Raw genomic sequence first — 27939 nt, 5'->3', positions numbered from 1 at the left:
ATTTTCCACATTAAAGCCTACAGCTGGTAAATAATAAAATAAGCAATTAAAAAGCAATCAAGCTTGCTGCATGAAAACCTCTCAAACAGGCTGCTTCAAACAACAACAGTCTTCTTGCTCCCCTCCTTCCCCCAAGCCCCAAAACTTCACCACATCTCAGGTCTGTACTACTCACACACATCACTTGGCAGAGGAAAGCCACACAAAACAAAAGATAAAGAATAATTACTTGTTTTGGTAGGTACTGATGGTCACGTGTGTGGAATGGGAGGTCCCAAGAGGAGTGTCAGCTTGGTGGATGGTCCCTCTTGGGAAGTACAGTAAGTCACCTGGCTGCAAGAAAATTGATATATTTAGGGCACCAGGTCAAACCTTATTGCAGTCAGAGAAAATACTCTCTGAGCAGACAGTCTGACAATATATATCCTTTAGAATCACAAAATGGAGCAGTCCTGCAATGTACACTTTAATAACATAAAGAACACTAAGCCAGAAGTTCAGAACCTTAAACTTTCCAACCTGCTGTCAATATTTGCTGAAAACGTGAAAGAAGCTTTTTAACATCACAGAACACACAGACTCCCACTGAGCTGCAGGAAGAGGACAAAGAAGCAGCTGAGATGGACCTGCTGGCAACACAGTGGGCTGGCAGAGGAGCAGTGAAATGGGGATTTGGTCAGATCACATCAAAAGAAAAGGCTAGTATTCCACGAGAAAACCCAAATATTCTATAAAATGGTAATCTGTTACAATACTGTTGTCTGAGATTTTCAGTTAAAGCACTTAAAAAACAGGTATGACCTTCCTCCTCCTCCTCCCTATCTTTCTTCTCACCTATGTAAATTAAAACTCCACACTGAAAAAAAACTAGATAAGGAAAGTCAAGACAAGAAAGGTGTAAAGCACATAAAATTGCCTCCAAGAAGGAAATAAAAGTTTACTTATGGCTTGGCCTGTAAACACCTATAGAGTTGGACAGCACAGTCAAAGAAAACTGCCTTCCTTACCAGAGTGGGGACTACACCAACCAAGAGTATTCTGAATTCTCTTCATTTGAAAGATGGAGAAAGGAAATATTCTAGAAAGATGTTTAGGGAGGAAATAGAGTCAAACAACAGCATCCCTCTCAGAGGCAGCCACAAAGAGACAACCAAACTTTGACACCAGCCACCCAGAAGAAATGGGTCACAGGAAGTGAACAACAGCAAACAGAAGAAAAATAAATCAAAAACTTGGATAACTTTTAAGCCCATCATAATTCCATAAAAATGAAAGGCACTGAAGTCTGGTCCAAAATATTCCAGAAATGAAAAAGGGAACTGTAATTTACTAGACTTTGCATTACCCAGTACACGATGACGATTGAATATTCCCCTCTGTCAAACAACACAGCTCATGATGTCAGCATCCCATCCAATGGGTCACACTATTCCTAAAACACCTACACCATCCAACATGTCACACTATTCCTCAAACACCTACACCCAAATGCAGCTCTGGACACTGAGAAGAGCAGAGAGAGGCTCCATAACAGGCCAAAAGGCAGAGAAACTCCTGAGGATTCCAACATGGAGCAGCACCACCAGCTGGACAAGTAACACTTCAAAAGCAGGTCAAACAGAACAGGACAAGCACCAGATTCCCTGCTGACACTCAGTAATCTTCATGAAATGTTCCTTTTATTCCAAAAATCAACCACCAACCAAACACTTGAATTTCACGTTTGGAAAAAGGAAGAGCAATTAATACAGCAAGTTTATATGGGGTTTGGTTCATGCTTCTCTTTATCAGCCAAGGATAAATATTTAAATCTCACTCACCAGAACAGTGACAATGTTCAGTGCAGCAGTAAGTCTCAGTGCACAGAAGGATTAGCCTGAGGGATTACAGGCAGCATGTAAAAGCATAAAAATGTTTTAGAACCATACACAAACCCAGTGTTTTTTCTGCACACAACTCCACAAACATGACCTAGGAGTCAGGGTGCCCAACCTGGAGAGTACTAGTCAATTTACAGAAATAACTGGGGGGTTTGGCCCATTATTTAAATACTAGAAGCAAAGGATACCTTTAAAAAAGGATACAGACAACTATCACCCAAATTTCTCATGCTCGTAGTGTGCAAACCCTCCCCTCAGTTTCACAGCCACAATCACTGCCTTCAAGAAATGGACCACTTTTAACTTTTCTGGCAATCACAGCCCAGACCACCTAAGGCAGTGAAATTCTCATACCTTTAATATGAACTCATGTGTGGGATTCCCAATCCTATCTTCTGATTCCACATCATATTCCCGAGCTAAAGGCACCCTTGGTTTATGGAGCCGCCAGTGTTTCTCGCCTTCCAGCTGAAGGATAAACACCTGCAAAAGACCATAAATCCAAACCCATAAGGAAGTAATTCCTTTCACATTAATTTTTAGATAGCCACAATTCAGAGAAATTTAAATTTGAACTAATTTTTTTTTCTCTATTTGGAGACAACAGACAGAGGAGTTGTGAAGTGGGATCTGTTTTATCCTAAGGCAGGCATTTGGAAATCCCTGCTTCTCTCCAGTCACTTAAGTAAGTGCTAGAGAACTAACCCAAAAGGAACATCTGCCACACAAATATCCAAAATTTCAGGTGAAAGAGGCTTATCCCCAACAGAGCATCAGAAACCTCCTTAGGGTGCCCAATGGGGGTAGATGGCATGAGTTAGAAATGCTGGATGTGAGGCTGCTGAATAACAAGCATAAGGAAAATGAAACTCCAGGTGTATTGAATGGAAATGAAAATATTAAAAAGCAAAATATACATATAAGGATTGGATTTTTTGATTTGGTTTAAGTGGGATAGTCCAATTTTTTCTTTATAACGCAGTGTATATTTGTATGTTTCTTTTAGAAGCTGATTTAAAATGCATTTGGACCACAGGAATTCATCATATCAGTAACTTCTTAAAAACAGCAGGACCAACAAGCACAACCAGTCTGCTGTTACAGTCCAGCTGAAGAAAGAGCAAGTACTTAGTAAAGGAAAAAGGACTTGTAAATTCTTGGGGCCTGAATGAAGTGAAAATGAAAAAACAGGTGCTAGAAACCTTCTGCAGCTGTGAAAACAAACTTCTCTTTTTATCTAAGGGAAATACCAGGTCTGGAAAACCCAGTTTACATGATATTATGATTAGATATTACTATTAGTAAATTTTCAGCAAAAATATGTAAGAAAAACGACTACAAGGAAACACAAATTAAAAAAAACCATTTTCCTATAATGTTTAGTGGGGGGGAGGGTTAGAAGCACACACACAGCAGCAAACACTGCCATCAGCAAAAGCCCATGCACAATTTCACAGGCAAGGTTGTGCTGTCCTACCTCAACATCATCATAGTGAGGAGGAAGGCCCTGGGATCCCTGGGGAGTGATGTAAACATTGGACCCCACCAGAGACCCAAAGTAGCACTCCAGCTTCTCCTGAATCTTCCACAGCTCCTCCTGTAAAAAAAAAAAGATGCTGTTACTTGCTGAAGAGCTCAGCCAAGCCCAGCCCACATCCTCCCCATGGCTTGGGAAGAATGATCACATCAGGGACACAGAGGCTGGGAAGGAAGGTGCTCTGTACCAGTGTTTCTCCTGAAGGAGAGCACTGGAGATGCAAAGGGGATCTGCCATGAGAGTCATTGCTAAGCCAAAAAGTCTGGTGCCCCAACCTGGGTTTGTTCTCTTCCCTGTGCCATCTTTAGGCTGCACAACCAGACAGACAAGGCTGAACAGAGGAAAATAATCCCACAAACAGCAAAACACCATAAGACAATAAGCACATGCAGGACCTGCATTCTCTCACCAGAGAGAACATACAGAGGTTAGAGACCTTTCACCAGTTACTCCAATCATTTGGGAATATTCAAACCCAAACTTGACTCATCCACACCCCACATGTGACAGACAAGGCACCGAAGGGAAACAGCAGAACGTGCCAAGTACCAGATCCACACAAGTGCAGCTTGGCCATTAAAGCTGACAGCAGCCAGGAACACTATACCTGGGACTCAGCTTGTATTTGGGATCTTATTTGGGTCCACCTCACAATTCAATTGTGTTGACACCTTCAAGACTACCTGAATCAAAGCACCTCCAGGAATCCAAGTCCTTTACACAACTGTGCAGCACCACTGTCTCGTTCTCAAACTCAAGGACTGAGAACACTCAGCTAAAATGGGCTGGTACCTTTCCATGGTGCAATTCACTGGCAAGAACACTGGAAATATTTCACATGGTTTCACACCTTACCCTCCATTAAAGGGAAGTGGCTCAAAAGCCACAAAGTTTGCACAAGGAAACAGTGGGGCAGAAGGGATAATTTAAGCACAGATGCCTAATCATCAGTTTTGTGCATTTGGTTTGGTTTCCAAACTTTTATGTGACAGAGCAAAATTTTAAAAAGAATATATTATTACACATACTATAGCATGAATCAGATTTTGTTCTTACTGCAGAGCAGTGAAACATGATGGACAGTGCAAAAGTATAAACTGTGTTTTAATACAGCTCATGTAAAGATTTCAGCAGGTCATCAATGTCAACCACTTCCCCTGGGGACAGAGATGAAGCCATGTCTAGTGCAACTCAACCAAAACACACCACATTATTAAGCCAGCATCAATTATATCCAGGGAAACAATCCCACCTTAAATCTCTGAGGCTGATGAAACTGTATTGTTGCCTTTTTCTGGTCAAAATCCTTCTTCAGCTGCATGTAATTCACTTTGCCTTCTTTATTTAAAACCTTCTTCTTTCCATTCACACACTGCAGATATTCACATCTCGCCCATAGTACAGGCCCTGGCTGCACAGCTCCTTCAAGTCTGACAGCTGGAACAGGGACAGGCAGTAAGCAGCCACCAGGGGATCATTGCTCTGGATGAGCAGTGGCTTTTGCTCCCAGTACTCCTTGAAAAACACCTCTTCTTTGATGGGGGAGATCAAGCTCCCGAAGAGGCTGTCTGGGTTCTCAAAACTCAGGACTGGGGGAGAACAAGCTGCTTCCAGCTTTGCTTGTTTACACTGTGTCTGTGTTTCTTTTCCCATTTCAGCATGCTTCCCTCCTTTCTTGGGCATGGTTCCTGTTCAAGAGGAGAGAGGACCAAAACAATCAACCAGCAACACAACCTCAAGAGCTCACGGGCCCAGAGCAACAACTCTTACCCTACCCAGTGGGATATCAGAGTATCCCGGGAACAGCTCTGGTTTCAGAGCCTCACTATTTGCTCCAAAGCATTAACAGTTTACAGAAGACAGGGAACATTGTTAGGCCTTCCTGTTGATGCTCTGGAATTACTACATTTACAAGTTTAAAACTTGTAAAATTGACCAGTTTAAGAACTAAAAGGCCAAGATTCTGCTTTCAGTCCTGTCGAGCTGTCAAACTTTGTTTATGTAGAACAAAAAGAATTCTTTCATACAAGCACAGACATTTCATTTTAAAGCTGGAAGTCATTTACTTTGTTTTTCCCAGGCAGATAGTATGATTGTGTACCATTATGCAAAAATAAAGAAGTTGATCTACAAATGGTTTGGCTGCCAAATTCTCAGGAAAGTTAAGGGGAAAATCAAGTAAGGGTAGGTAACTGTGCAAGTCTGGAAAGCCAACACCTGAGAAGTTTGAACATGCTGATGCCATAATTTCTAAGTAAAAATGACAGCTCTACTCCCTACACCCATTTGATAGGAAATGCTATCAATTTGTTGAGATACTTTTATTTACACAGATCCCGTATTTTGAAACTTAAACTCCAGTTCTGGTATTTACATGCAGCACTAAGCTCTTCTGTGCAGCAGGACACCCTTGCTGGCCCACTAACTCCTGGGCAGTGTTTCATCAGCAGCTCCTGCACAGCCTGTCCCTCAACAGTAACTGAGGGTCACCTCAGCCCTGCAGGAGGGAATTCACATCACCTCCTTCCTGAGAGAATGAACATTCCCAACTGCAGCATGAGGCAAGGGAATGCGTAAAAAATTAAAGACTGAAAATCAGTCCCTGACTGACAGCAAGATCTGAAGATGCTGCTGAAGGCACCAAGATCTAAAGCTGACATCCCCAAATGACAGCAACACAAATGCAACCAAGCCTGGATTAATAGTTTTGAATTCCAGACCTAAATCCATTGTACCAACCTCTCAGCTCATTCACACTGATTTAAAGAAGTTACATTCAGATATTTACTATTCATAGAACGCAGCTTCATTTACAACACGTGCTGTTCTGTAGCGTTCTGCTGGTTATTACAGCTGTTCCAAGCCCCCTGCCATGGGCAGGGATACCTTCCACAAGATCTAGTTGCTCAAACCCCATCCAACAGGATCCAACCAGGCCTTGAGCACTGCCAGGGATGGGGCATCCACAGCTTCTCGGGGCAACCTGAGCCAATGCCTCACCACCCTCCAGCAGAAAAAAATTCTCCCTTACATTTAGTCTAAACCTAAACCGTTCAGCTTAAACCCATTGCCCCTTGTCCTGCAGCTACAGGCCCTCAGAAAAAGTCCCTCTCCATCTTTCTTGCACCACTTAAGTCCTGACAGGCTGCAAGGAGGTCTCCACAGAGACTTCTCCAGATTGAGCCATCCCAACTCTCCCAGCCTGTCTCCGCAGCTGCTCCATCCCTCTCATCATCTTCCTGGCCTTCCCTGCACTTGATCCAACAGGTCTGTGCCCTTCTCCCGCTGGGAGCTCCAGAGCTGGATGCAGCGCTCCAGGTGGAGAATCACCAGAGCGCGGCAGAGGGGCAGAACCCCCTCCCTCACCCACGGCCCGCTGAATGGGATGCAGGATACGCCCGGATTTCTGGGCTGGGAGCTCAGCGCCAGCTCAGCCCCAACTTTCCATCCACCAGCACCCCCAATTCCTTCCGTGCCGGGCTGGAGGACAAACCCCAGCGCAGAACCCCACACGGGAGCAGCTGCTCCCCGCCAGGGCTGTTCCCTCCCACACCACGGCAGCTCCCTGGGAAGCAGCGGGAATACCGCCGGGCACAGCGGGAACACCGCCGGGCACAGCGGGAATACCGCCGGGTATAGCGGGAATACCGCCGGGTATAGCGGGAATACCGCCGGGCACAGCGGGAATACCGCCGGGAACAGCGGGAATAGCGCCGGGCACAGCGGGAATAGCGGCGGGCACAGCGGGAATACCGCCGGGCACGGCGGGAATACCGCCGGGCACAGCGGGAACACCGCCGGGCACAGCGGGAATACCGCCGGGCACAGCGGGAATAGCGCCGGGCACAGCGGGAATACCGCCGGGCACAGCGGGAATAGCGCCGGGCACAGCGGGAATACCGCCGGGCACAGCGGCTCCGAGGACACGCGGTGTCCCCGCTCCCCCCTCCCGGCTCCCGCCGCCTCCATCCAGCCCCTTCCCGTCCCGCGGCCCCGCACTCACCCGGGCAGGAGGGAGGATCGCGTGGGATCGGGGCGGGCCGGGATGGATCGGGGCGGGCAGGGGAGGCGAGGCCAGGCAGGATGTGCCGGCTGGAAGCGGGAGGCGGTCCTGCCGCGCTGGGAGTCACGGGAGGAGCCGCTTCCGGGCGGCCAGTAGGAAATCCGGCGGCATTCCAGTGTCATTCCAGTGTGTATTCCAGTGGGAACGCAGCAGCACTAAGGTTAATCAATCTGCTTCATACAACGGTGCCTGGGCTTCAGCTGCGTTATTTATTTTTTTTTTCCTGGACCAAAAATCTTCTTCTAGAGTCTCCCTGAGTCTCCCTCAAAGAAAACTTTGGAATCCTCACCGAGCACGTGAAAACTTCCAGAAATATTTTTAGATGCCTGTTAATGGTTTGGTTTACGTTGGCTAATGATGTCAGAAACAAAAGAAAATGTTAGGTAGGCTTTGCTGAAGCTTTGTTCTTGTGTACTGGCTTGAAGGATACGAAGCAGAACTAGCAGAAATAAAAAAGGTGGATTTTGGAAACCTCAGCAGCCTTACAGTGCACGGCTGATGTTGGTACAAAGTTACACTGCCATAAGTGTAATTAGAAGGACCTTTCAATGACAGGTAAGAGAGGGGACTGTGTCCTGTCAACAACTTAAGGAGGGAGAATAACAGAGCCTTGCACATCTCCAACACCAGTTCAAATCCTTCCCTTTACGGAAAGTGGTTTTCAGTCTTGTTCCTCCTCACAGTGTGGTTGTTACACAGTCATAACTTCTGCTTCCCTGGCACTAGCTGGATCCTTTGGAACAAATGTCGTGATTCCAGTGGGTTCTGCATTCATGGATGCATCCAGCAAATTCCTGTGTGCTGAGCAGAGAAAGTGGCAAAGTATAATATATAGAAAAGGGGGATGGAGGAGAGAAAAAGGCAAACGCTGCTCTAAAGTCCTTATTCCTTTACCACCTGGACCGCTCTGTCGCCAGCTGACCAAAATATCATGGTCACTTGAACATGAAATAAGGATTAATCAGCATGTGGCTGGGTTACCAGCAGAGAGATTTTGCCAGGGGTGAGCCTGCAGCTGTCCTAATTGTAGAAATGTGTACAAATTAGATAAAAGAATTTAAGTTTCTTTAGAAAGCTTTTTTTTCATAGGCCTGTGAGTTTCAAAAAAAAAGAAGACAATCTTCACTTTCTAATTCTGAGTTCATCACTACATCCCTCAACATCCAGGACATTTTGCAAAACTTATTAAACTTCAAATATTTTAATGTAAATGCTCACCAATAGTTGGGATATTCAAAGTGAAAAATAGGTCACTGTCATGAAATTCTCTTTATTTCTTTCATGAGAATTAGCAAGCTTTGAAGAAGGAAGTAGTTCTCCAGACTTAAAAGGTTGCATCACCTAAATTTACACTCACAGGATGTTTTCTCACTACAGATGGGCGTACCAGCAGATGCTAAAAATAGAGAGGCCACATCCTGCACCTCAGCCGGTCACAGACACCATTAAAAGATGTTATTTCTGTTCCAAAAATCCACAAAGTACCTCAGCCTAACTGCCTGAACACCATCAGGGTGAATACTCAAACAAATACACATTTACATAATGGCTGTGGTGTTTTTAATTTGCTGTGGGACATAAACCCCACACATCTGACCGGTGGTGCTGGACAAGATCGTCCAGTGACGAAGGCAAGTGCTTCCAACTCCAGGGCTGTCTCTTGAGCCGCCTCTAGAGTAGAATATCAGGGAATATCTCCGCATCTCTGTTCCGTCCTGCGATAGCCTCCATCCCTTCCCCAAGCTCTGGCAGTCCTGGTGGACTGCAGGCAGATTAGCCTCTGCCTAAGGGACAAAATCCAGCCTATACGGCAAGGACTTCAAGTATTTCAGTTTGGAGCCAGTAGGGCACTGCAGTACTGCTGTGTAAACACTAAATAAGGAGAAGGGGAAGGAAGAAAATAGAAACTTTTTTTTTTTGGTTGCAAATAGGTTTTTTTCACGTGGGTTTAGGGTGGATATTTGGGAAAGGTTCTTCCCTCCGAGGGTGGTTGGCACTGGACCAGGCTCCCCAGGGCAGTGGTCACAGCACCAAGGCTGGCAGAGTTCAGGCACACGGTGTGACTCTTGGGGTCGGTGCTGTGCCGGGCAAAGGCTTGGACTCGACGCTCCTCGTGGGTCCCTTCCACCTCAGCCTGTTCCGTGATGGTGCGATGAGTTCCCTCTCTTTCAACACTTTTGTTCTTTTCAGGGCTCCTCGCTGCCCGGGGCCCGAAGCCCGCCTTCCGCGCGCCTGCTTCCCTGCCCGTTGTGGCGGCCGCAGCCAGGCGCTGAGTGCCCGCTCCCGGGCGGGCACGGCCGCTCGCTCCAGGAGTGGGGGGGCAGCGCCGGCGCCCCGAGGATTCCCGGGATTCCCTCGCCGGTTTCCAGGCAACGCTCCCCGCGCGCTCCTCGCTCCAGGGCCGAACGTGCGCAGCCAATGGGAGGCGGCGGAGTGGGCGGGGCGAGGCGGGGATTGGGCGGGGCGGGGGCGGGGCCGAGAGGGGCGGTTGGGGGGGTTTGGGTGGGAGCGGGCGGGGCCGGGAGCGGGAGCGCTGCTGCTGAGCGACCCCCGGGCAGCGACCCCCGGGCAGCGGCCCCAAGACCCCCGGCGAGTGGTCCCCGGTGCGCGGCCCCGGGGGAGGGACCCCCCGTGCGCGGCCCCCCGGCGAGTGGCCGCTGGTGAGCGACCCCCGGTGAGCGACCCCCAGTAAGTGACACCCAGTGAGAGACCCGCGGGGAAGAAGCCCCGGTAAGAGACCCCTGCGGAGGGAACCCCAGGGAGGGACCCCCGGTGAATGACCCGCGGTGAACAGCCCCTGGCAAGTGACCCCAGGGCAGGGACCCCCGGTGCGCGGCCCCCGGGGGTGTCTGTCCGGGGCTGGGCGCGTTCCTTCCCCGTGCAGAGCCGAGCGGGGCCGTGGCGGGAGCGGGGCCGGAGCGGAGCCGGCCGGGGGGGCAGAGGGGAGCCCTGAGCCGCCTTCTGCCGAGGGGGCTGCTGGAAAGGAGCCTGCGCTGGGAGGAGCGGGGGACGTGGCCCGAGGCTGAGGCGGGGGAGCTTCAGGTCAGCTCCTGGAGAAAGGTTTCTGGCTGTGTTTTTCGGGGGGGGCTCGGGCACTGCAGTAGGTTGCCCGGGCGGAGCCAGCACCCCGGCAGGTGTTTCAGAGGCACCTGCATCTGGCCATGGCTGACAGGCTTTAGTGGTTTGGGGGTTGCTGGGGCAGTGCTGGGCTGACAGTTGGACTTGATGGAATCATGGAACCTGCTGAGTTGGGAGGGTCCCACCGTCACCGTGGAGTCCAGCTCCTGAGTTTTAGGCACCACTAAAGGAACTGAATCTGCATCGAGCTGTTTGGCTCCAAAAACTCTTTTACCCCTAGTCTACACTGCCAAGTAAAACAAAACAGACCGTGCAAAATAGAGGCCTGTGTTCCCCCCAAAGGGAAGGCAGGCAGTTACAAACCAGGACAATAAATCAAAGCTCAGAGCTTACATTCATGGTCCCCACAGTTGTATGACACATCAAACCAGTCCGCTGTTACCCATGTAGAACTCTCATCAGGAATCCCAAACTTTCTTGTGTGTATTTGTATACATATGTATATATACACATACCTATGTATAGATATCTATTTGTGTGTATCTCTGTAAGATTCTGTATCTTTGGATGTGATATTGGCATGCTATTGTTGTGTGGCAACAAGTGGACTTAAAAGGTTACAACACTTTAGGAGATCACCTCTCTGCTTGTGGGTTCTATTTTTTAAAGAAGGTAACAAGAAAAGAACTCTTTAGCCAAATATAAGTTAAGGGCTCCTCGCTGCCCGGGGCCCGAAGCCCGCCTTCCGCGCGCCTGCTTCCCTGCCCGTTGTGGCGGCCGCAGCCAGGCGCTGAGTGCCCGCTCCCGGGCGGGCACGGCCGCTCGCTCCAGGAGTGGGGGGGCAGCGCCGGCGCCCCGAGGATTCCCGGGATTCCCTCGCCGGTTTCCAGGCAACGCTCCCCGCGCGCTCCTCGCTCCAGGGCCGAACGTGCGCAGCCAATGGGAGGCGGCGGAGTGGGCGGGGCGAGGCGGGGATTGGGCGGGGCGGGGGCGGGGCCGAGAGGGGCGGTTGGTGGGGTTTGGGTGGGAGCGGGCGGGGCCGGGAGCGGGAGCGCTGCCGCTGAGCGACCCCCGGGCAGCGACCCCCGGGCAGCGGCCCCAAGACCCCCGGCGAGTGGTCCCCGGTGCGCGGTCCCGGGGGAGGGACCCCCCGTGCGCGGCCCCGGGGGAGGGACCCCCCGTGCGCGGCCCCGGGGGAGGGACCCCCAGTAAGCGACCCCTGGTGAGCGACCCGCGGGGAACAAGCCCCGGTAAGTGACCCCCGCGGAGGGACCCCCGGTGAGCGACCCGCGGTGAACAACCCCTGGCAAGTGACCCCCGGGGAGGGAGCCCCGGTAAGTGACCCCCGCGGAGGGACCCCCGGGGAGCGACCCGCGGTGAACAACCCCTGGCAAGTGACCCCCGGGCAGGGACCCCCGGTGCGCGGCCCCCGGGGGTGTCTGTCCGGGGCTGGGCGCGTTCCTTCCCCGTGCAGAGCCGAGCGGGGCCGTGGCGGGAGCGGGGCCGGAGCGGAGCCGGCCGGGGGGGCAGAGGGGAGCCCTGAGCCGCCTTCTGCCGAGGGGGCTGCTGGAAAGGAGCCTGCGCTGGGAGGAGCGGGGGACGTGGCCCGAGGCTGAGGCAGGGGAGCTTCAGGTCAGCTCCTGGAGAAAGGTTTCTGGTTGTGTTTTTCGGGGGGGGCTCGGGCACTGCAATGGGTTGCCCAGGCGGAGCCAGCACCCCGGCAGGTGTTTCAGAGGCGCCTGCATCTGGCCATGGCTGACACGCTTTAGTGGTTTGGGGGTTGCTGGGGCAGTGCTGGACTGACAGATGGACTTGATGGAATCATGGAACGTGCTGAGTCGGGAGGGTCCCACCGTCACCGTGGAGTCCAGCTCCTGAGTTTTAGGCACCACTAAAGGAACTGAATCTGCATTGAGCTGTTTGGCTCCAAAAACTCCTCTGCCCCTAGTCTACACTGCCAAGTAAAACAAAACAGACCGTGCAAACTAGAGGCCTGTGTTCCCCCCAAAGGGAAGGCAGGCAGTTACAAACCAGGACAGTAAATCAAAGCTCAGAACATACGTTCTTGGTCCCCACAGTTGTATGACACATCAAACCAGTCCTCTGTTCATTACCCGTGTAGAACTCTCATCAGGAACCCCAAACTTTCTTGTGTGTACTTGTATAGATATGTATAGATATGTATAGGTAGATAGATGTACATACATAGATATGTATAGGTATATATTTGTGTGTATCTCTGTAAGATTCTGTATCTTTGGATGTGATATTGGCATGCTATTGTTGTGTGGCAACAGGTGGACTTAAATGGTTACAACACTTTAGGAGATCACCTTTCTGCTTTTGGGTTCTATTTTTTAAAGAAGGTATCAAGAAAAGAACTCTTTAGCCAAATACAAGTTAAGACATTAATCAGAGCAAATGTATTGATTTTTATTTCCAATTGTACAACAAGTCATTCAACTATTTGCATACTCCAAAGCTGGGTTGGAAATTTTCCCTCAGAAATAAGAAAAACTGTTTTCCGAGGCTGTTACTGACAGCCATGGCAGAGTTTCCAATAACAACTCCCCATTCTTGAAATGCAAAGCCTGAAAAATGAAACAAGCGTTAACCTGGAATTCTTGTTGCCAGCACTGATCTGGACAGAAGTTATTAGAGAGTGGAGCAAAGCTAGCACCACAAACAACCTTGGGCTCTGCATTCGTTGATCATGGCAACAAAGTTTTGCTTTTCAACACATCTGCTAAGGAAACCTTGCCAGAACTGTGAGCTTATAACACTACTTTTCTTAAGAAGTTAGGAGGCCTTAATCCAGTGTACACAGATGAGACCCTGAAATAGGAGAGAGTCCAGTTGCTGATGATCAGTGCAGATGAGGAATGAGCTCTGCTGAGTAGGCTTCAAGCTTTGTGATTTTTACAAGTGGACTATTTCAAATCTGTTGTAGAAGAAACAGTCTTTTCTGTTTTATCAACTTTCCACTTTCAGAATACTGGAGTTTATCCCTCAAATTCAGCCTGTAGTTTCAAAAGATAAAAATCCTTACAGGAAACCTTTCAGCTTCAGTAGCCAATTGCAACATCCCCAGGGAAGTTCAGCAAGAGCATCATTGATTAAATGAACTGTTCTGGACCAGCCATCCCAGAGAGATTGAGCTCCAGTGCTAAACCCCATAGAGTGCCAAGTGCCATAAGAGCTGATTTTTGACTTCGCTGAGATTCTCTCTGGTTTCATTTGGTGTAGCTGGCACAACTGGAGCAAAGGGTCTGGGCAAAAGTACATCCTTAGAAGGGTCCAGTACAAATCATGTGACAAGATTAGCGATTTCTCTAATTGAGAAAGTATATTAGATACAGGAATGTATTTTTCTACCTCCTCTTTCCGCACTGCTGCTGTATTCCTTCATCAAACCCTGTGAGCAGTCCCAGTGCTCTGTGATTGACGCCATAAGGGACTTGCTAACAGGGAACAAACACCTCCGACACAAAAGGTGCCACCACAGGAACCTCTTGCTGCCCAAGAAGTGCCCAGGCTGCCACAACGACTGCACCTGAAGCCAAAGGATCCAGACCTTCTTTCCTGGGGGAAAGGGCTGCAGATTCCCTTTTTTCAGCCCTGCGCTGCAATGGACGGTCCCAATTTTTAAAAATTGAATCCAGCTGAAGATTGCTGCCAGACAAAAGGTGCAACCACAGCAAAATCTAACTGCCTAAGAAGTGCCTAGGCTGCGCCAACATCTGCACCTCAAAGCCAAAGCTTCCAGACTTATTTTCCTGGTGGAAAGAGCTGCTGTTGCCTTTTTTCAGCCCTACGCTACAACACCCTGTCTCACCTCCTGGAAAATTGAATCCAACTGAAGATTCGTGCCAGTCAAAAGGAGCCACCAAAGAAAACACTTCCTGCCCAAGAAGTGCCCACACTGCCCCAACAACTACACCTGAATTAAAGGTTCCAGTTTTTTTTTCCTGGTGGAATAAGCTGCTGTTCCCTTTTTTTAGCCCTGCTCTGAAATGGCAGGTCCCACCTTTTAAGTATAGAATTCAAATGAAGATTCCTGCCAGACAAAAGGTGCCACCACAGAAAACTCTTCCTGCCCAAGAAGTGCCCAGGCTACCCCAACAACTGCACATCAAAGCCAAAGCTTCCAGACTTTTTTTCCTTAGGAAAAGAGCTGCTGTTCCTTTTTTTCTCCCCTGCGCTGCAATGGCCGGTCCCACCTCCTGAAAAATTCAATCCAACTGAAGATTCCTGCCAGACAAAAGGTGCCACCACAGAAAGTTCTTGCTGCCCAAGAAGTGCTCAGGCTGCCCCACCAACTGCACCTCAAAGCCAAAGCTTCCAGAGTTTTTTTCCTGATTGAAGGAGCTGCTGTTCCCTTTTTTCTGCCCTGTGCTGCAATGGCCGGTCCCACCTCCTGAAAAACTGAATCTAAATGAAGATCCTTGCCAGAGAAAATGTGCCACCACAGAAAAAACTCTTGCTGCCCAAGAAGTGCCCAGGGTGCCCAACAACTGCACCTCAAAGCCAAAGGATCCAGCCTTTTTTTCCTGATGGAAAGAGCTGCTGTTCCTTTTTGATGCCCTGCGCTGCAATGACCTGTCCCACCTCCTGAAAAATTGAATCCAACTGAAGATTCCTGCCAGGCAAATGTCTTACCACAGAAAGCTCTTTGCTGCCCAAGAAGTGCCCAGGCTGCCCCAACAACTGCAACTCAAAGCCAAAGGATCCAGACTTTTTTTCCTGGTGGAAAGAGCTGCTGTTCCCTTTTGGATGCCCTGTGCTGCAGTGGCCGGTCCCACCTTCTGGAAGATTGAATCCAAATAAAGATTCCTACCAGACAAAAGTTGCCACCACAGAAAACTCTTTCTGCCCAAGAGGTGCCCAGGCTGCCCCAACAACTGAACCTCAAAGTCAAACCTTCCAGACTTTTTTTCCTGAGGGAAAGGGCTGCTAATTCCCTTTTTTTTAGCCCACTCCTGAATAGGTCAAAGTAACATCCAAAATAGACTCCAGATAAAGATTCCTGCCAGACAAAAGTTGCCACCACAGGAAGCTCTTTACTGCCCAAGAAGTGCCCAGGCTGCCCCAAGAACTGCACCTCAAAGCCAAAGGATCCAGACTTTTTTTCCTGGTGGAAAGAGCTGCTGTTCCCTTTTTTCAGCCCTGCGCTGCAATGGCCGGTCCCACCTCCTGAAAAATTGAATCCACCTGAAGATTCCTGCCAGACAAAAGGTGCTAACACAGAAAACTCTTCCTGCCCAAGAAGTGCCCAGGCTGCCCCAACAACTGCACATCAAAGCCAAAGCTTCCAGACTTTTTTTCCTTAGGAAAAGACCTGCTGTTCCTTTTTTTCTCCCCTGCGCTGCAATGGCCGGTCCCACCTCCTGGAAAATTCAATCCAACTGAAAATTCCTGCCAGACAAAAGGTGCCACCACAGAAAGCTCTTGCTGCCCAAGAAGTGCCCAGGCTACCCCAACATCTGCACCTGAAGCCAAAGCTTCCAGACATTTTTTCCTGGTGGAAAGAGCTGCTGTTCCCTTTTTTCAGGCCTGCACTGCAATGGCCGGTCCCACCTCCTGAAAACTTCAATCCAAATGAAGATTCCTGCCAGACAAAAGGTGCCACCACAGAAAGATCTTGCTGCCCAAGAAGTGCCCAGGCTGCCCCACCAAATGAACCTCAAAGTCAAACCTTCCAGACTTTTTTTCCTGGTGGAAAGAGCTGCTAATTCCCTTTTTTTTGGCCCACTCCTGAATCGGTCAAAGTAACACCCAAAATAGACTCCAGATAAAGATTCCTGCCAGACAAAAGTTGCCACCACAGGAAGCTCTTGCTGCCCAAGAAGTGCCCAGGCTGCCCCAACAACTGCACCTCAAAGCCAAAGCTTCCAGACTTTTTTCCTGGTGGAAAGACCTGCTGTTCCTTTTTTTCTGCCCTGCGCTGCAATGACCTGTCCCAGCTCCTGAAAACTTCAATCCACCTGAAGATTCCTGCCAGACAAATGGTGCCTCCACAGGAAGCTCTTGCTGCCCAAGAAGTGCCCAGGGTGCCCAACAACTGCACCTCAAATCCAAAGCTTCCAGCCTTTTTTTCCTGGTGGAAAGAGCTGCTGTTCCCTTTTGGATGCCCTGTGCTGCAATGGCCAGTCCCACCTTCTGGAAGATTGAATCCAAATAAAGATTCCTACCAGACAAAAGTTGCCACCACAGAAAACTCTTTCTGCCCAAGAGGTGCCCAGGCTGCCCCAACAACTGAACCTCAAAGTCAAACCTTCCAGCCTTTTTTTCCTGAGGGAAAGGGCTGCTAATTCCCTTTTTTTTAGCCCACTCCTGAATAGGTCAAAGTAACATCCAAAACAGACTCCAGATAAAGATTCCTGCCAGACAAAAGTTGCCACCACAGGAAGCTCTTGCTGCCCAAGAAGTGCCCAGGCTGCCCCAAGAACTGCACCTCAAAGCCAAAGGATCCAGACTTTTTTTCCTGGTGGAAAGAGCTGCTGTTCCCTTTTTTCAGGCCTGCGCTGCAATGGCCGGTCCCACCTCCTGGAAAAATTTACTCCAAATGAAGATTCCTGCCAGACAAAAGGTGCCACCACAGAAAGCTCTTCCTCCCAAGAAGTGCCCAGGCTGCCCCAACAACTGAACCTCAAAGTCAAACCTTCCAGACTATTTTTCCTGAGGGAAAGGGCTGCTAATTTTTTTTTTTTTAGCCCACTCATGAATAGGTCAAAGTAACATCCAAAATAGACTCCAGATAAAGATTCCTGACAGACAAATGTCTTACCACAGAAAGCTCTTTGCTGCTCAAGAAGTGCCCAGGCTGCCCCAACAACTGCACTTCAAAGCCAAAGCTTCCAGCCTTTTTTTCCTGGTGGAAAGAGCTGCTGTTCCCTTTTTTCAGCCCTGTGCTGCAATGGCCTGTCCCACTTTCTGGAAAATTGAATCCAAATAAAGATTCCTGCCAGACAAAAGGTGCCACCACAGAAAATTCTTGCTGCCCAAGAAGTGCCTAGGCAGCCCCACCAACTACACCTGAAGCCAAAGCTTCCAGACATTTTTTCCTGGTGGAAAAGAGCTGCTGTTCCCTTTTGGCAGGCCTGCGCTGCAATGGCCGGTCCCACCTCCTCAAAAATTGAATCCAACTGAAGATTCCTGCCAGACAAAAGGTGCCACCACAGAAAGTTCTTGCTGCCCAAGAAGTGCCCAGGCTGCCCCAACAACTACACCTGAAGCCAAAGCTTCCAGACTTTTTTTCCTGGTGGAAAAAACTGCTGTTCCCTTTTTTCAGCCCTGTACTGCAACGGCCTGTCCAACCTTCTGGAAAATTGAATCCACCTGAAGATTCCTGCCAGACAAACGTTGCCACCACAGGAAGCTCTTGCTGCCCAAGAAGTGCCCAGGCTGCCCCAACAACTGCACCTCAAAGCCAAAGCTTCCAGAGTTTTTTTCCTGATTGAAGGAGCTGCTGTTCCCTTTTTTTTTGCCCTGTGCTCCAATGGCCGGTCCCACCTCCTGAAAAACTGAATCTAAATGAAGATCCTTGCCAGAGAAAATGTGCCACCACAGAAAGGTCTTCCTGCCCAAGAAGTGCCCAGGCTGCGCAAAAACTGCACCTCAAAGCCAAAGCTTCCAGACATTTTTTCCTGGTGGAAAGAGCTGCTGTTCCTTTTTTTCTACCCTGCGCTGCAATGGCCGGTCCCACCTCCTGAAAACTTCAATCCAAATGAAGATTCCTGCTAGACAAAAGGTGCCACCACAGAAAGTCTTGCTGCCCAAGAAGTGCCCAGGCTGCCCCACCAAATGAACCTCAAAGTCAAACCTTCCAGACTTTTTTTTCCTGATGGAAAGAGCTGCTAATTCCCTTTTTTTTGGCCCACTCCTGAATAGGTCAAAGTAACACCCAAAACAGACTCCAGATAAAGATTCCTGACAGACAAAAGGTGCCAGCACAGGAGGCTCTTGCTGCCCAAGAAGTGCCCAGGCTGCCCCAACAACTGCACCTCAAAGCCAAAGCTTCCAGACTTTTTTCCTGGTGGAAAGAGCTGCTGTTCCTTTTTTTCTGCCCTGCGCTGCAATGGCCGGTCCCACCTCCTGAAAACTTCAATCCAAATGAAGATTCCTGCTAGACAAAAGGTGCCACCACAGAAAGTTCTTGCTGCCCAAGAAGTGCCCAGACTACCCCAACAACTGCACCTCAAATCCAAAGCTTCCAGCCTTTTTTTCCTGGTGGAAAGAGCTGCTGTTACCTTTTGGATGCCCTGCGCTGCAATGGCCTGTCCCACCTTCTGGAAGATTGAATCCAAATAAAGATTCCTACCAGACAAAAGTTGCCACCACAGAAAACTCTTCCTGCCCAAGAGGTGCCCAGGCTGCCCCAACAACTGAACCTCAAAGTCAAACCTTCCAGACTATTTTTCCTGAGGGAAAGGGCTGCTAATTCCCTTTTTTTTAGCCCACTCCTAAATAGGTCAAAGTAACATCCAAAATAGACTCCAGATGAAGATTCCTGCCAGACAAAAGTTGCCACCACAGGAAGCTCTTTACTGCCCAAGAAGTGCCCAGGCTGCCCCAAGAACTGCACCTCAAAGCCAAAGGATCCAGACTTTTTTTCCTGGTGGAAAGAGCTGCTGTTCCCTTTTTTCAGGCCTGCGCTGCAATGGCCGGTCCCACCTCCTGGAAAAATTTACTCCAAATGAAGATTCCTGCCAGACAAAAGGTGCCACCACAGAAAGCTCTTCCTGCCCAAGAAGTGCCCAGGCTGCCCCAACAACTGAACCTCAAAGTCAAACCTTCCAGACTATTTTTCCTGAGGGAAAGGGCTGCTAATTTTTTTTTTTTTAGCCCACTCATGAATAGGTCAAAGTAACATCCAAAATAGACTCCAGATAAAGATTCCTGACAGACAAATGTCTTACCACAGAAAGCTCTTTGCTGCCCAAGAAGTGCCCAGGCTGCCCCAACAACTGCACTTCAAAGCCAAAGCTTCCAGCCTTTTTTTCCTGGTGGAAAGAGCTGCTGTTCCCTTTTTTTCTGCCCTGTGCTGCAATGGCCTGTCCCACTTTCTGGAAAATTGAATCCAAATAAAGATTCCTGCCAGACAAAAGGTGCCACCACAGAAAATTCTTGCTGCCCAAGAAGTGCCTAGGCTGCCCCACCAACTACACCTGAAGCCAAAGCTTCCAGACATTTTTTCCTGGTGGAAAAGAGCTGCTGTTCCCTTTTTGCAGGCCTGCGCTGCAATGGCCGGTCCCACCTCCTCAAAAATTGAATCCAACTGAAGATTCCTACCAGACAAAAGGTGCCACCACAGAAAGTTCTTGCTGCCCAAGAAGTGCCCAGGCTGCCCCAACAACTACACCTGAAGCCAAAGCTTCCAGACTTTTTTTCCTGGTGGAAAAAACTGCTGTTCCCTTTTTTCAGCCCTGTACTGCAACGGCCTGTCCCACCTTCTGGAAAATTGAATCCACCTGAAGATTCGTGCCAGACAAACGTTGCCACCACAGGAAGCTCTTGCTGCCCAAGAAGTGCCCAGGCTGCCCCAACAACTGCACCTCAAAGCCAAAGCTTCCAGAGTTTTTTTCCTGATTGAAGGAGCTGCTGTTCCCTTTTTTTTTGCCCTGTGCTCCAATGGCCGGTCCCACCTCCTGAAAAACTGAATCTAAATGAAGATCCTTGCCAGAGAAAATGTGCCACCACAGAAAGGTCTTCCTGCCCAAGAAGTGCCCAGGCTGCGCAAAAACTGCACCTCAAAGCCAAAGCTTCCAGACATTTTTTCCTGGTGGCAAGAGCTGCTGTTCCTTTTTTTCTACCCTGCGCTGCAATGGCCGGTCCCACCTCTTGAAAACTTCAATCCAAATGAAGATTCCTGCCAGACAAAAGGTGCCACCACAGAAAGTCTTGCTGCCCAAGAAGTGCCCAGGCTGCCCCACCAAATGAACCTCAAAGTCAAACCTTCCAGACTTTTTTTTCCTGATGGAAAGAGCTGCTAATTCCCTTTTTTTTGGCCCACTCCTGAATAGGTCAAAGTAACACCCAAAACAGACTCCAGATAAAGATTCCTGACAGACAAAAGGTGCCAGCACAGGAGGCTCTTGCTGCCCAAGAAGTGCCCAGGCTGCCCCAACAACTGCACCTCAAAGCCAAAGCTTCCAGACTTTTTTCCTGGTGGAAAGAGCTGCTGTTCCTTTTTTTCTGCCCTGCGCTGCAATGGCCGGTCCCACCTCCTGAAAACTTCAATCCAAATGAAGATTCCTGCTAGACAAAAGGTGCCACCACAGAAAGTTCTTGCTGCCCAAGAAGTGCCCAGACTACCCCAACAACTGCACCTCAAATCCAAAGCTTCCAGCCTTTTTTTCCTGGTGGAAAGAGCTGCTGTTACCTTTTGGATGCCCTGCGCTGCAATGGCCGGTCCCACCTTCTGGAAGATTGAATCCAAATAAAGATTCCTACCAGACAAAAGTTGCCACCACAGAAAACTCTTCCTGCCCAAGAGGTGCCCAGGCTGCCCCAACAACTGAACCTCAAAGTCAAACCTTCCAGACTATTTTTCCTGAGGGAAAGGGCTGCTAATTCCCTTTTTTTTAGCCCACTCCTGAATAGGTCAAAGTAACATCCAAAATAGACTCCAGATGAAGATTCCTGCCAGACAAAAGTTGCCACCACAGGAAGCTCTTTACTGCCCAAGAAGTGCCCAGGCTGCCCCAAGAACTGCACCTCAAAGCCAAAGGATCCAGACTTTTTTTCCTGGTGGAAAGAGCTGCTGTTCCCTTTTTTCAGGCCTGCGCTGCAATGGCCGGTCCCACCTCCTGGAAAAATTTACTCCAAATGAAGATTCCTGCCAGACAAAAGGTGCCACCACAGAAAGCTCTTCCTCCCAAGAAGTGCCCAGGCTGCCCCAACAACTGAACCTCAAAGTCAAACCTTCCAGACTATTTTTCCTGAGGGAAAGGGCTGCTAATTTTTTTTTTTTTAGCCCACTCATGAATAGGTCAAAGTAACATCCAAAATAGACTCCAGATAAAGATTCCTGACAGACAAATGTCTTACCACAGAAAGCTCTTTGCTGCTCAAGAAGTGCCCAGGCTGCCCCAACAACTGCACTTCAAAGCCAAAGCTTCCAGCCTTTTTTTCCTGGTGGAAAGAGCTGCTGTTCCCTTTTTTCAGCCCTGTGCTGCAATGGCCTGTCCCACTTTCTGGAAAATTGAATCCAAATAAAGATTCCTGCCAGACAAAAGGTGCCACCACAGAAAATTCTTGCTGCCCAAGAAGTGCCTAGGCTGCCCCACCAACTACACCTGAAGCCAAAGCTTCCAGACATTTTTTCCTGGTGGAAAAGAGCTGCTGTTCCCTTTTGGCAGGCCTGCGCTGCAATGGCCGGTCCCACCTCCTCAAAAATTGAATCCACCTTAAGATTCCTGCCAGACAAAAGGTGCCACCACAGAAAGTTCTTGCTGCCCAAGAAGTGCCTAGGCTGCCCCAACAACTACACCTGAAGCCAAAGCTTCCAGACTTTTTTTCCTGGTGGAAAAAACTGCTGTTCCCTTTTTTCAGCCCTGTACTGCAACGGCCTGTCCAACCTTCTGGAAAATTGAATCCACCTGAAGATTCCTGCCAGACAAAAGGTGCCACCACAGAAAATTCTTGCTGCCCAAGAAGTGCCTAGGCAGCCCCACCAACTACACCTGAAGCCAAAGCTTCCAGACATTTTTTCCTGGTGGAAAAGAGCTGCTGTTCCCTTTTTGCAGGCCTGCGCTGCAATGGCCGGTCCCACCTCCTCAAAAATTGAATCCACCTTAAGATTCCTGCCAGACAAAAGGTGCCACCACAGGAAGCTCTTGCTGCCCAAGAAGTGCCCAGGCTGCCCCAACAACTGCACCTCAAAGCCAAAGCTTCCAGAGTTTTTTTCCTGATTGAAGGAGCTGCTGTTCCCTTTTTTTTTGCCCTGTGCTCCAATGGCCGGTCCCACCTCCTGAAAAACTGAATCTAAATGAAGATCCTTGCCAGAGAAAATGTGCCACCACAGAAAGTTCTTGCTGCCCAAGAAGTGCCCAGACTACCCCAACAACTGCACCTCAAATCCAAAGCTTCCAGCCTTTTTTTCCTGGTGGAAAGAGCTGCTGTTACCTTTTGGATGCCCTGCGCTGCAATGGCCTGTCCCACCTTCTGGAAGATTGAATCCAAATAAAGATTCCTACCAGACAAAAGTTGCCACCACAGAAAACTCTTCCTGCCCAAGAGGTGCCCAGGCTGCCCCAACAACTGAACCTCAAAGTCAAACCTTCCAGACTATTTTTCCTGAGGGAAAGGGCTGCTAATTCCCTTTTTTTTAGCCCACTCCTAAATAGGTCAAAGTAACATCCAAAATAGACTCCAGATGAAGATTCCTGCCAGACAAAAGTTGCCACCACAGGAAGCTCTTTACTGCCCAAGAAGTGCCCAGGCTGCCCCAAGAACTGCACCTCAAAGCCAAAGGATCCAGACTTTTTTTCCTGGTGGAAAGAGCTGCTGTTCCCTTTTTTCAGGCCTGCGCTGCAATGGCCGGTCCCACCTCCTGGAAAAATTTACTCCAAATGAAGATTGCTGCCAGACAAAAGGTGCCACCACAGAAAGTTCTTGCTGCCCAAGAAGTGCCCAGGCTGCCCCAACAACTACACCTGAAGCCAAAGCTTCCAGACATTTTTTCCTGGTGGAAAAAACTGCTGTTCCCTTTTTTCAGCCCTGTACTGCAATGGCCGGTCCCACCTCCTCAAAAATTGAATCCACCTTAAGATTCCTGCCAGACAAACGTTGCCACCACAGGAAGCTCTTGCTGCCCAAGAAGTGCCCAGGCTGCCCCAACAACTGCACCTCAAAGCCAAAGCTTCCAGAGTTTTTTTCCTGATTGAAGGAGCTGCTGTTCCCTTTTTTTTTGCCCTGTGCTCCAATGGCCGGTCCCACCTCCTGAAAAACTGAATCTAAATGAAGATCCTTGCCAGAGAAAATGTGCCACCACAGAAAGGTCTTCCTGCCCAAGAAGTGCCCAGGCTGCGCAAAAACTGCACCTCAAAGCCAAAGCTTCCAGACATTTTTTCCTGGTGGAAAGAGCTGCTGTTCCTTTTTTTCTACCCTGCGCTGCAATGGCCGGTCCCACCTCCTGAAAACTTCAATCCAAATGAAGATTCCTGCTAGACAAAAGGTGCCACCACAGAAAGTCTTGCTGCCCAAGAAGTGCCCAGGCTGCCCCACCAAATGAACCTCAAAGTCAAACCTTCCAGACTTTTTTTTCCTGATGGAAAGAGCTGCTAATTCCCTTTTTTTTGGCCCACTCCTGAATAGGTCAAAGTAACACCCAAAACAGACTCCAGATAAAGATTCCTGACAGACAAAAGGTGCCAGCACAGGAGGCTCTTGCTGCCCAAGAAGTGCCCAGGCTGCCCCAAGAACTGCACCTCAAAGCCAAAGGATCCAGACTTTTTTTCCTGGTGGAAAGAGCTGCTGTTCCCTTTTTTCAGGCCTGCGCTGCAATGGCCGGTCCCACCTCCTGGAAAAATTTACTCCAAATGAAGATTCCTGCCAGACAAAAGGTGCCACCACAGAAAGCTCTTCCTCCCAAGAAGTGCCCAGGCTGCCCCAACATCTACACCTGAAGCCAAAGCTTCCAGACTTTTTTTCCTGGTGGAAAGAGCTGCTGTTCACTTTTTTCAGCCCTGCTCTGCAATGACCGGTCCCACCTCCTGGAAAATTGAATCCACCTGAAGATTCCTGCCAGACAAAAGGTGCCACCACAGGAAGCTCTTCCTGCCCAAGAAGTTCCCCGCCTGCACGAACTACACCTTAAGCCAAAGCTTCCATCTATTTTTTCCTGGTGGAAGGAGATACTGTTCCCTTTTCTGTGCCCTGCGCTGCAATGACCGGTCCCACCTCCTGAAAAATTGAATCCAACTGAAGATTGCTGCCAGACAAAAGGTGCCACCACAGAAAGCTCTTGCTGCCCAAGAAGTGCCCAGGCTACCACAACATCTGCACCTGAAGCCAAAGCTTCCAGACTTTTTTTCCTGGTGGAAAGAGCTGCTGTTCCCTTTTTTCTGCCCTGCGCTGTAATGGCCGGTCCCAACTCCTGAAATCTTCAGTCCAAATGAAGATTCCTTCCAAACAAAAGGTGCCACCACAGAAAGCTCTTCCTCCCAAGAAGTGCCCAGGCTGCCCCAACAACTGAACCTCAAAGTCAAACCTTCCAGACTATTTTTCCTGAGGGAAAGGGCTGCTAATTTTTTTTTTTTTTAGCCCACTCATGAATAGGTCAAAGTAACATCCAAAATAGACTCCAGATAAAGATTCCTGACAGACAAATGTCTTACCACAGAAAGCTCTTTGCTGCCCAAGAAGTGCCCAGGCTGCCCCAACAACTGCACTTCAAAGCCAAAGCTTCCAGCCTTTTTTTCCTGGTGGAAAGAGCTGCTGTTCCCTTTTTTCTGCCCTGTGCTGCAATGGCCTGTCCCACTTTCTGGAAAATTGAATCCAAATAAAGATTCCTGCCAGACAAAAGGTGCCACCACAGAAAATTCTTGCTGCCCAAGAAGTGCCTAGGCTGCCCCACCAACTACACCTGAAGCCAAAGCTTCCAGACACTTTTTCCTGGTGGAAAAGAGCTGCTGTTCCCTTTTGGCAGGCCTGCGCTGCAATGGCCGGTCCCACCTCCTCAAAAATTGAATCCACCTTAAGATTCCTGCCAGACAAAAGGTGCCACCACAGAAAGTTCTTGCTGCCCAAGAAGTGCCCAGGCTGCCCCAACAACTACACCTGAAGCCAAAGCTTCCAGACTTTTTTTCCTGGTGGAAAAAACTGCTGTTCCCTTTTTTCAGCCCTGTACTGCAACGGCCTGTCCCACCTTCTGGAAAATTGAATCCACCTGAAGATTCGTGCCAGACAAACGTTGCCACCACAGGAAGCTCTTGCTGCCCAAGAAGTGCCCAGGCTGCCCCAACAACTGCACCTCAAAGCCAAAGCTTCCAGAGTTTTTTTCCTGATTGAAGGAGCTGCTGTTCCCTTTTTTTTGGCCCTGTGCTCCAATGGCCGGTCCCACCTCCTGAAAAACTGAATCTAAATGAAGATCCTTGCCAGAGAAAATGTGCCACCACAGAAAGGTCTTCCTGCCCAAGAAGTGCCCAGGCTGCGCAAAAACTGCACCTCAAAGCCAAAGCTTCCAGACATTTTTTCCTGGTGGAAAGAGCTGCTGTTCCTTTTTTTCTACCCTGCGCTGCAATGGCCGGTCCCACCTCCTGAAAACTTCAATCCAAATGAAGATTCCTGCCAGACAAAAGGTGCCACCACAGAAAGTCTTGCTGCCCAAGAAGTGCCCAGGCTGCCCCACCAAATGAACCTCAAAGTCAAACCTTCCAGACTTTTTTTTCCTGATGGAAAGAGCTGCTAATTCCCTTTTTTTTGGCCCACTCCTGAATAGGTCAAAGTAACACCCAAAATAGACTCCAGATAAAGATTCCTGCCAGACAAAAGGTGCCAGCACAGGAAGCTCTTGCTGCCCAAGAAGTGCCCAGGCTGCCCCAACAACTGCACCTCAAAGCCAAAGCTTCCAGACTTTTTTCCTGGTGGAAAGAGCTACTGTTCCTTTTTTTCTGCCCTGCGCTGCAATGGCCGGTCCCACCTCCTGAAAACTTCAATCCAAATGAAGATTCCTGCTAGACAAAAGGTGCCACCACAGAAAGTTCTTGCTGCCCAAGAAGTGCCCAGACTACCCCAACAACTGCACCTCAAATCCAAAGCTTCCAGCCTTTTTTTCCTGGTGGAAAGAGCTGCTGTTACCTTTTGGATGCCCTGCGCTGCAATGGCCTGTCCCACCTTCTGGAAGATTGAATCCAAATAAAGATTCCTACCAGACAAAAGTTGCCACCACAGAAAACTCTTCCTGCCCAAGAGGTGCCCAGGCTGCCCCAACAACTGAACCTCAAAGTCAAACCTTCCAGACTATTTTTCCTGAGGGAAAGGGCTGCTAATTCCCTTTTTTTTAGCCCACTCCTAAATAGGTCAAAGTAACATCCAAAATAGACTCCAGATGAAGATTCCTGCCAGACAAAAGTTGCCACCACAGGAAGCTCTTTACTGCCCAAGAAGTGCCCAGGCTGCCCCAAGAACTGCACCTCAAAGCCAAAGGATCCAGACTTTTTTTCCTGGTGGAAAGAGCTGCTGTTCCCTTTTTTCAGGCCTGCGCTGCAATGGCCGGTCCCACCTCCTGGAAAAATTTACTCCAAATGAAGATTCCTGCCAGACAAAAGTTGCCACCACAGAAAGCTCTTCCTCCCAAGAAGTGCCCAGGCTGCCCCAACAACTGAACCTCAAAGTCAAACCTTCCAGACTATTTTTCCTGAGGGAAAGGGCTGCTAATTTTTTTTTTTTTAGCCCACTCATGAATAGGTCAAAGTAACATCCAAAATAGACTCCAGATAAAGATTCCTGAGAGACAAATGTCTTACCACAGAAAGCTCTTTGCTGCCCAAGAAGTGCCCAGGCTGCCCCAAAAACTGCACTTCAAAGCCAAAGCTTCCAGCCTTTTTTTCCTGGTGGAAAGAGCTGCTGTTCCCTTTTTTCAGCCCTGTGCTGCAATGGCCTGTCCCACTTTCTGGAAAATTGAATCCAAATAAAGATTCCTGCCAGACAAAAGGTGCCACCACAGAAAATTCTTGCTGCCCAAGAAGTGCCTAGGCTGCCCCACCAACTACACCTGAAGCCAAAGCTTCCAGACATTTTTTCCTGGTGGAAAAGAGCTGCTGTTCCCTTTTGGCAGGCCTGCGCTGCAATGGCCGGTCCCACCTCCTCAAAAATTGAATCCACCTTAAGATTCCTGCCAGACAAAAGGTGCCACCACAGAAAGTTCTTGCTGCCCAAGAAGTGCCCAGGCTGCCCCAACAACTACACCTGAAGCCAAAGCTTCCAGACATTTTTTCCTGGTGGAAAAAACTGCTGTTCCCTTTTTTCAGCCCTGTACTGCAATGGCCGGTCCCACCTCCTCAAAAATTGAATCCACCTTAAGATTCCTGCCAGACAAACGTTGCCACCACAGGAAGCTCTTGCTGCCCAAGAAGTGCCCAGGCTGCCCCAACAACTGCACCTCAAAGCCAAAGCTTCCAGAGTTTTTTTCCTGATTGAAGGAGCTGCTGTTCCCTTTTTTTTTGCCCTGTGCTCCAATGGCCGGTCCCACCTCCTGAAAAACTGAATCTAAATGAAGATCCTTGCCAGAGAAAATGTGCCACCACAGAAAGGTCTTCCTGCCCAAGAAGTGCCCAGGCTGCGCAAAAACTGCACCTCAAAGCCAAAGCTTCCAGACATTTTTTCCTGGTGGAAAGAGCTGCTGTTCCTTTTTTTCTACCCTGCGCTGCAATGGCCTG

General features: G+C 49.2%; 2 pseudogenes; one reads left to right on the top strand and one right to left on the bottom strand.

Annotated features, from left to right (window-relative positions):
* The window catches only part of LOC135404942 (zinc finger protein 850-like), a 317904-nt pseudogene that overhangs the window by 72545 nt on the left and 217420 nt on the right, over window positions 1-27939 (top strand).
* On the bottom strand, window positions 87-5145 carry LOC135405532 (ribosomal oxygenase 2-like; annotated as a pseudogene).

Source organism: Pseudopipra pipra, chromosome W, assembly GCF_036250125.1.
Source record: "Pseudopipra pipra isolate bDixPip1 chromosome W, bDixPip1.hap1, whole genome shotgun sequence".
Taxonomy (NCBI): domain Eukaryota; kingdom Metazoa; phylum Chordata; class Aves; order Passeriformes; family Pipridae; genus Pseudopipra; species Pseudopipra pipra.
Note: the sequence above shows the minus strand (reverse complement) of the source record. Positions and strands in the feature narration are given on the sequence as shown.